Raw genomic sequence first — 8,745 nt, 5'->3', positions numbered from 1 at the left:
CTGGCGGCTGGAACTGAGTGCTTGCAACTCAAAAGCCGCAGGGTGACCACCCTCGGCCGCATGCCCAGAGATGGGAGAGTGGACCGACAAGACGTGGCACAACCACACCGTGGCGCTCGGCCTGAAGAAGGAACGACAGTGGCTCAGTCGGTGAGCGTCCGACTTCAGCTCAGGTCGTGATCTCACAGTCCGTGAGTTCGAGCCCTGCGTCGGGCTCTGTGCTGACAGCTCGGAGCCTGGAGCCTACTTCAGATTCTGTGTCTCCCTCTGTCTGCACCTCCCCTGCTCATGCTCTGTCTCTCTCTGTCTCAAAGATAAATAAACATTTAAAAAAAATTAAAAAAAAAAAAAAAAACGAAAATCAGAGAAAGAACGTTCATGGGTCCTACTTTGTTTTGCAGGCTCTTTCCATCAGTTGGGGGACGTGCAGACACCCCGAGTTCCTGGAAGAATAGGGTTTGGCTTTATGCTCACCGACCCTCACTGTATGATCATCCGGGAACTGGGGGAAACACTGTAATGTATCATCTTATTTATCCTCCAGGATCGGAGAAGCAGATTTGATCACGCCTGTCTGGAATGTGAGGCCACTGAGGCTCAGAGAAGTAAGCAACTTGCCAAAAGTCACATAGCTCGAAGGTGGGAAAGCTAGAATTTGTGTCCAGGTCTTTTAATTTCTAGAGCCCGGGCTCTCACCCACGAGGAGACTAGGACTGTGGTACCGGGGCAGGAAGTCCAGATTCTGAGCGCGGGGCTCCCGACCTCCTAAGCCCCCTGCCTGCAGCCCTGAAAGTGGGAACAGTCAAGGCCATGAGACGTGCTGGCCTTCAGGTGCTACGTGGAGACAGAGGTGGGGACCCCATCCACACCCCATCGCCTTCTTTTAGCTTTGGCATTAGCTCCTCCAGCCCCGGGTCTCCTGGACCCCACCCTCCACCCCCTCTTCCAGCTCAGATGGGGGGGCCTCATTCCCAGGGGGTCCCCCCCAGCCCTCCAGCCACCGGCTTTAGGAACTCCCTGCCCAGCAGGAGCCCGGCCACGAGGCTCGGACAAGGTCTGTAATTACAGCAGGCAGGGATCAAACAAACCCAAGCTCAAATCTGGCTTCATTAGCAAGCTACGTGACCTCGGGCAAGTCACTTGACCCCCTGACCTCTGTGTGCTCCTCTGTAAGATGGAGATAATGACACTCGGCCACGAGGACTTCTGTAAAGAGAGAAAGAGCTCACAGTCTTCGCAGGCCCTTGCCAGTGTCCGGTTATTTTCATTATGGGATCCTAGAAAAACCTCACATTCCACGGGCTTGGCTGAAACCTACCTTTGTATCTCTGAAGCTTTAATAAGCAAATGAGTTTGTTTCCTCCAAAGCATTTAGGCAATTTGTAATTGTGTAATCTCTCCGCGTGTTTACTTGGATTTCGTCTGTGCCCGCAAGTGTGCCTAAACTCCAGCAACGGAGCAACCTGCCTGCCTGATTCACCCGCCTCCTCCGGACCTAACCCAGTGCCCATAGTACTCTTTTCACTAACATTTACTGAACGAATAAATAAACGTAAAAAAATTTAAGAAAACAAAAGCGGGGCCCCTGGGTGGCTCAGTAGGTTGAACGTCTGATGCTTGATTTCAGCTCAGGGCATGATCCCAGGGTCGTGGGATCGAGTCCCACATCAGGCCCGGTGCTGAGCACAGCATCTGCCTAGGATTCCCCCTCCCTCTGCCCTTCTCCCCTACTCGTAGGCACGCACTCTCTCTCTCTCTCTCTCTCTCTCTCTAAAATAAAAAACAGGGGCCCCTGGGTGGCTCAGTTGGTTAAGCCTCTGACTTTCGCTCAGGTCATGATCTCATGGCTTCGAGCCTCGCGTCAGGCTCTGTGCTGACAGCTCAGAGCCTGGAGCCTGCTTCCGATTCTGTGTCTCCCTCTCTCTGCCCCTCCCCAGCTCACGCTCTGTCTCTCTCTCAAAAATAAATAAACATTAAAAAAGAAGAAGAAGAAGGATTTGAGAGGCATGCCTGTGACCACACAGAGGCAGAGCTGGGATTTGGAGCTTCTGTCTTGTTCTAGTGTGGGGCCCGTTTGGGCAAATGTCAGCCCATCAGAGGTCCATCCCAGGCTGGGGTGCCAACAGCCGTGTCCGGGTGGAGGCGTTAGTCAGTGTTAGGGGCTGGTGGCACTGGGACTTGGGGCCATCTGTCAGCTGCCTGGACCCAGGAAGGAGGTCCAGCCCCTCTCTGCTACAAGAGATGACCAGGGAATCGAGGCCTAGCCCAGAGAAGCTAAGGCAGGCACTCAGGTACACTGGACAGTTAAGGCAAGGGGGGCCTGGAGGTTCCTTCCTCCGGGTCATTGGAAGACAGAGGCTGCCAACCCCTGCACGGGCCAGACCAGCACTGACAGGTCACCAGCTGCGGCTGCCACAGCGCACAATTTAAGGGCCGCCCCCACGTGTAACCTGTCTGCATGGTGCCCCTGGGGTCATGCAGCGCCTGGCCCACGTGCCCAAACGTGGTGGCCCTGACATCAGGCACCCTGGCTGCACCAAAGGCAAGGCTCGCCGGCATCCTGGAAAGCCTAGAGGCTGATTCACCGAAACAGAAGTCCTGCTCCCCGAGGCCCCCACTCTCCCCTCACCCCTGCCCTCTGAACCCTGTGTGTCCCGATGGCCGCGGCAAGCTGTGCCTTCAACAGGTAATGTTGCTTCTCCAAAGACTTCCAGTCAGGCCCCAGGATCACAGATCAAGCCTGAGAAGAAGGAATGTTCAAGAAGGAGAAGTGATTTCTATTGCCAAGAAAGTTCCTTGGTCGGGGCCCCGGGACATTCTACCCATCCCCCACCACCCTCTAGACAAATCTCAGCCGGTCATTGAGGCCACCTCCATGTTCCTGGGGGCTGCGCCCACCGTGATGTGGCAGTGAGGAGGCTGAGGTAGGGTGGAAGGAGAGAGGAGGGTGAGTAAGGCTGGCCTGGCGGGGTCCCCGCTGGGGCATGGGGAGGGAAGTGAGGGGGCAAGGCAGGCGTTGTCACAGCTCCTGTGTGGCCAAGCAGTGAGGAGCAGAGAGGACAACGGGAAAGGCGGTGTAACCCCAATTTTCCTCCTTCCGAGACCAGATGGCAGTGCCCCTCCCACATGGACACAATTACGATCCAACATGGCGCCCACACAGCAAACAGGGAGCCTCGGGCAGAGGCCTCAGTCGAGTGGGGCGTCTCGTAACGACAAGGGGGGTTTTCAGAAACCTCACGTCGTAGCCACAGGAGGACAGTCCCGGGAGGCCTGTTCTGGGGACTGCATCCAGCAGCTGTGATGGGTTGCCCTCAACCACCCACACTCTCCCCAAGCCCCCAGGAGACCCCAGGGGACAAGCTCCCCAGGCTCAGGGAGCACCCGCAGCAAAGCAAGCGGCTGTGGCTGACCACCTACTAAGGTGCCAGGTGCTTGGCAACGCCCAAAGACGCCCCGACACAGACACTGTCGGCGTCCCCACTTTCCGGATGAGAGACCGAGGCCGCGCGTGGCAAAGTGCCTCGCCCGGAGTCAGGAAGGCACAGCCTGCCCTCAAGGAGCTTGCAGCCAGCCTTGGGAGATGGGGTTTCCACCTGAGAAGAAATTCAGTGGCGTTCTGGAAACTTGGGGATCCTGTGGCCCAGCCCCCTTGCTCTCGTGTCTGGGAAACCCCAAGTCCAGGCGGGGGATTTGCTCGGTCTCACAATCCAGCCGGCCGCAAAACCAGCGCCGGACCCCCTGCCCACGGTGCTCCCCGAGGGGGTGCTGAAGGGCTGGCACAGCTGGTGGAGAGCCGGAAAGCCATCAACAGGGTGTCGCGGAGACTGCGGGGCGGGACCGACGTGGTGTGGACACAGCTGGGGCCCCCTCCAGGGCTCCTTGCTGGGCGACTGTGTCCAGAGAGGCTATCGGGGTCGTCCTCCCTCGTCCCCTCCTAACCCACGGAGGACAAGGGCATTGGGCGCCCCCTGCTGGCCACCAGGGGCGTGTTCTCCAGAACGAGGACAGGAAGCTCGCAGGACCACAGACACCCCGAGTTTGGCCACGAGGTGGTGATGGGACGCTGGGGGTCAGGGCTCATCAGAGCCTCCAGCCCAAGCCCATTGGAGCTCCACGTTCTCCGTCCCAGCTTCTCATGGCCCTCGGGGCCGACCTTGATGGTTTGTAACCACGTCCACAAATTCTGGCTCTCTGGTCATGGAGGGACAGGGTCCAGGCCTGAATCTGGGCAGGCTGGTGGCTGGTTCAAAGCCGACAGGATGCCGTGGCACCAGCGATGCCGGGTCAGAACAGGCCGCCTGACCTCCACCTTGTCGGCTGGGACACTCACCTGTGGAGCCACGACGTGAGGCACCGCCGACCCCGAGGCCACCAGGGCCACGAGAAGGGGTCGTGTGCCAACGCTCTGGTCAACAGCCCGACCGAGTCTGGCACCCACTGCCGGACAGGGAAGAAGGGAACGGCTGTTGAGTCACCCCCAGCTTTTACTCTCTCAGCCTCTGGGGCCCCGGATATGACAGAGCAGAGACGAGCCGCCCCGTTGTACCCCATCCGATTCCAGAGTCTATTATTAGCCCCACAAAATGGTTGTCTGCTGCCATGAAGTTTCGCGGCGGTTCGTTACACAGCAACAGCTGATCGGAACACCACCGTCCACACCGCGTTCTCCCCGAGCCCCAGGTGTGGAAAGGGCCCTGTTCTCGAAACCAGGCGATCAGTCCTACAACCCTGAACGTGTCGCTAGGCTTCAGATCCCACACTTGGAGAGTTGGAGTAGGAAGTCCAACCTGCCCATCTCTCAGGGGGTGGTGTTGGGGTGTGTGTGTGTGTGTGTGTGTGTGTGCGTGTGTGCACGCACATGTGTGTTTCGGGGAAGCTCAGACAAGCCCCAGGATGTGAAAGCCCTTTATAGCACAGAGGTTAACCGTGAACACCCCGTCCCGGTTCTTTCACCAGCCGCGTGACCTTGGACGGGACACGGAGCTTCTCTGTGCACCTGTTCCCACTTGTGTAAAAAGGGGATGATGACAGAGGGCTGCGGAGAGGTTTCCGTAAGAAATGCTCACACAGCCCTAGGGTATGTGGGTGCATTCACTCTACTGAGAGTGCAGGCGATGGTGGTGAGGGTTGCAAATGGCTTTGCAGGGGCTTTGCAGGTTGAGCGCCCGACTTCGGCTCAGGCCGTGATCTCACGCTTTATGAGTTCGAGCCCCGCGTCAAAGGCTGGGGCCTCAATGACACACAGTAGGTGCTCAATGAACAGAGCTGCGATTATCCCGTCTATGAGCATGGCTTTCACTCCCCTTTCGGTTTTCCCGGACTTGAAAAGCACAGAACAACAGCTAAACGCGTACAAATGCTGTTCAGCAATTATTTCCGGCTCTCTCTCCGGGTAGGAAGGCTGGCACCTCCTGACGCCCCGGGCGGGTGCTGGGAATGGAGGGGCCCTGTTTGTCACCTCCGAGCGGAGCATTCAACTGCCACAGCGAGACCCTGCCCGGTCCCTCTGGCACACCAGCCCACCGCTCAGGACGGGGAACTTCACCAGCCTAGGACTCTACCCGACCGCAATGAGCGGAGTCCCCAACCCGAAGCAGTCCTTTGTTGTTTCCGTCATTTAGATTTGGGAGAGGAGCGCCTGGTGGCTCAGTTGGTGGAGCGCGTGACTCTTGATCTTGGGGTTGTGAGTTCGAGCCCCAAGATGGGTGTAGAGACAGTCTAATAAAATCTTTAAAAAAAAAAAAAGAAAAGGAAGAAAAGAAAGGATTTGGGAGTTGCTTCTATGGCAGTACAGCAGCCCCCATTCCACTCCTCATGTCAATCCTCTGCGACTTCGGCTGCTTGCAAGCCCATATCACAGCTAAAGAAATCGAGGCTCAGGGCCACTCAGGTGGCTCAGTCAGCTGAGCGTCCAACTTCAGCTCAGGTCATGATCTCGCGGTTCGTGGGTTCGAGCCCCGCATCAGGCTCCCTGCTGACGGCTCAGAGCCCGGAGCCCGCTTCGGGTTCTGTGTCTCCCTCTCTCTCTGCCCCTCGCCCGCTCACACTCTGTCTCTCCCTCAAGAACAAACATTAAAAAAAATCTTAATTAAAAAGAAAGGAAATCGAGGCTCAGCGAGGGTGAGCAATTTGACCATGATCATTGAACTATAAATGGCTGTCTCAACAAATGATGGCCGCATAATAAAAGAAAAAATTTAATGGCTGAAGATGATAAGCCTGTACCGTAGCTCACGGTCAGCCGTGCGGCTCCTCTGGCCGGGACTACGCAGAGTTGATCTCAGCTGGACTTGGCTTGCTCACAAGGCTGCCGTCTGCTGGTTTCGGAAGCACGTGTTCGGGATCCTGTCCTCCACGCGGCCCTCATGGGCCCCAGGCTCGTGTCACGTGATGGTCACAAGGGTCCGAGAAGGAACGTGCGAGTGGGCAGAACCTCCTGACCCCCTGACTTAGAAGTCACTTGTCCTTCTGTCTACCATGTTCTTTGGGTCGAGGCAAGGAGTAGAAAAACTGACTCCACGATGCCGGGAGAAACGGAGCGTGGTGGGTGTTTTGGTCACTTATACGGTGGTTGGGCCAGGATTTGAATGCAGGCCTGTCGCTTCACTGTTACTGCCTCCTACTCTTTTGCCCGCCCCCCCGCCCCCGAATCATCCACACTTGCTCAGTATTCAACTTGAGCCTCTGTCCTTTCCAGCTCAGGCCTCTAAGGTGGAGGCGCCTCACCGAGAACCCTAGAGGCACAGCTTATTTCCGTCGATTTTCCCGGCCACCCACGGATGTGTTAGATTCCTACTGGCCCTGCCTTCTGCCAAGCTCAGGGTCATCCTGAGAATTAAATTCACAGCCCAAACAGCTGGGGCGCACCCAAGACATGGCAGAAACAGAAAGCAAGTTGGAGGGGGTGCTGAAGCCAACGGCTTGGAGGGGGGCCTGCTTCCCAAGAGGCCAGTGATGAGCATAATTGGTCATTGCCAGCCACAGTGCGGTCCCCACAGAACTGTCCTCACTGAGATCGGTAGTCAGACGCAGCTGCGGCTCCGCTGGGGGCCAGGGAGCAGCAGGAGGGTTCTGCAAGGCACATGGCGCCCCCTGGCGTTGTGCACTGAGCAGTACGCCAGGATGGCGGTCAGGGTCAAGGGCGAGACTTGGTTCCTATTCTTGCTGCCGAACCCCCTGGTCTTACAGATGTGGCTCTTGTGCAAGTCACTCCACCTCCTGGGGCCTCAGTCTTCTTCCCTACAAATGGGCATGATGATGCTACCTCTCACTGTTGCTACGTGGCATTGCCGAAGTCACAACCGTAAAGGGCCAGTGTTCTGAGCGGCTTCCCCCTCGTCCCGAGGGCAGGAGCCCCACCTCTCGACTCAGAGACAGGAGCACGTGAAGCTCGGGGTCAGGCCCGCAGCTCGTGGCGAGAATCTACATGGGATCCTTGAACAACATGGGTTTGAACTGCACGGATTTGGGACGTCCATGTGGATTTCTTTTCTCGATAGATACAGTACAGCACTATAAATGTATCCGGAGTCCTTCCGGCTGGACCAAGAATCAAATTGACTTGAGACAGATTAATGGGAGAAGATAAAATTTAAGAGAGTGCGTACGGGGAATCCACACAGACACGGAGATTCCAGAGACAGTCGGGCACGATGAGATACGCACATCGTTCTGAGCTAAAGAGAAGGGGGCAAGGGGCAGGGACTTCGGAGGAAAGAAATGCACCTCACAGGGCGATGAGAGGAGATGTTTGGTAATTAGATGTCTCTCCTGCCATATAGATGGGTCACTCAGATAAAATGTGTCTCCGATAATAGCCCTGCTTCTGGGAAAGACCCCAATTTACATGCTTCTATGTAGTTAGGGAGGGGCAAATATTTCTCTCAAGGCCTCAGGGTCTCAATTGCCATCGGCTCAAAATAACCTTCGTGGGGCGCCTGGGTGGCGCAGTCGGTTAAGCGTCCGACTTCAGCCAGGTCACGATCTCGCGGTCCGTGAGTTCGAGCCCCGCGTCGGGCTCTGGGCTGATGGCTCAGAGCCTGGACCCTGTTTCCGATTCTGTGTCTCCCTCTCTCTCTGCCCCTCCCCCGTTCATGCTCTGTCTCTCTCTGTCCCCCCCAAAAATAAATAAACGTTAAAAAACATTTTTTTTAAATAAAAATAAAAAAAATAAAAAAACAAAATAACCTTCGTGCCAGGGGCGCCTGGGTGGCTCAGTCCGTTAAGTGTCCGACTCTTGATTTCGGCTCAGGTCATGATCTCAACGGTTTGTAAGTTCAAGCCCTGCATCGGGCTCTACAGCACAGAGCCTGCTTAGGATTCTCTCTCTCCCTCTCTGCCCCTCCCCTGCTCGCTTTGTCTCTCAAAATAAATAAATAAATAAAAATTTTTTTTAATAAAAAAAATAAAATAATAAATAAAATAAATAAATAAATTAAATTAAATAAAAATAAAAAATTTAAAAAATTTAAAAAAAGAATCTTCATGCCAAAGTGGACCATCTTGGGGCGGTCTGCCCTCGGCCCTCCACACTCCCATTTGATTTAACATTTTCTTTTCTCTGGCTTGCTTTATCGTAAGAATACAGCATATAATACATACAACACACAAAATATGTGTTAATCGACCGCTTGTGTTATCGGTAAGGCTTCTGGTTAACAGGAGGCTAGAAAGAGTTAAAGTTTGGGGGCATCAAAAGTTGTACGCAGATTGTCCACCGTGCGGGGCGCCCCTAAACCCCAC

General features: G+C 55.5%; 1 long non-coding RNA gene across 1 annotated transcript; it reads right to left on the bottom strand.

Moving 5' to 3' along the window:
- Positions 1–7,574: 7,574 nt before the first annotated feature.
- On the bottom strand, positions 7,575–8,271 carry LOC121018114 (uncharacterized). Its single transcript, XR_005785033.1, has 2 exons — positions 8,191–8,271; positions 7,575–7,927 (listed from the first exon to the last, which is right to left on the bottom strand). It is a non-coding gene; the product is annotated as an uncharacterized LOC121018114 (long non-coding RNA).
- Between the last annotated feature and the right edge of the window lie 474 nt (positions 8,272–8,745).

Source organism: Herpailurus yagouaroundi, unplaced genomic scaffold (genome assembly GCF_014898765.1).
Source record: "Herpailurus yagouaroundi ecotype Mexico unplaced genomic scaffold, PumYag 77, whole genome shotgun sequence".
Taxonomy (NCBI): domain Eukaryota; kingdom Metazoa; phylum Chordata; class Mammalia; order Carnivora; family Felidae; genus Herpailurus; species Herpailurus yagouaroundi.
Note: the sequence above shows the minus strand (reverse complement) of the source record. Positions and strands in the feature narration are given on the sequence as shown.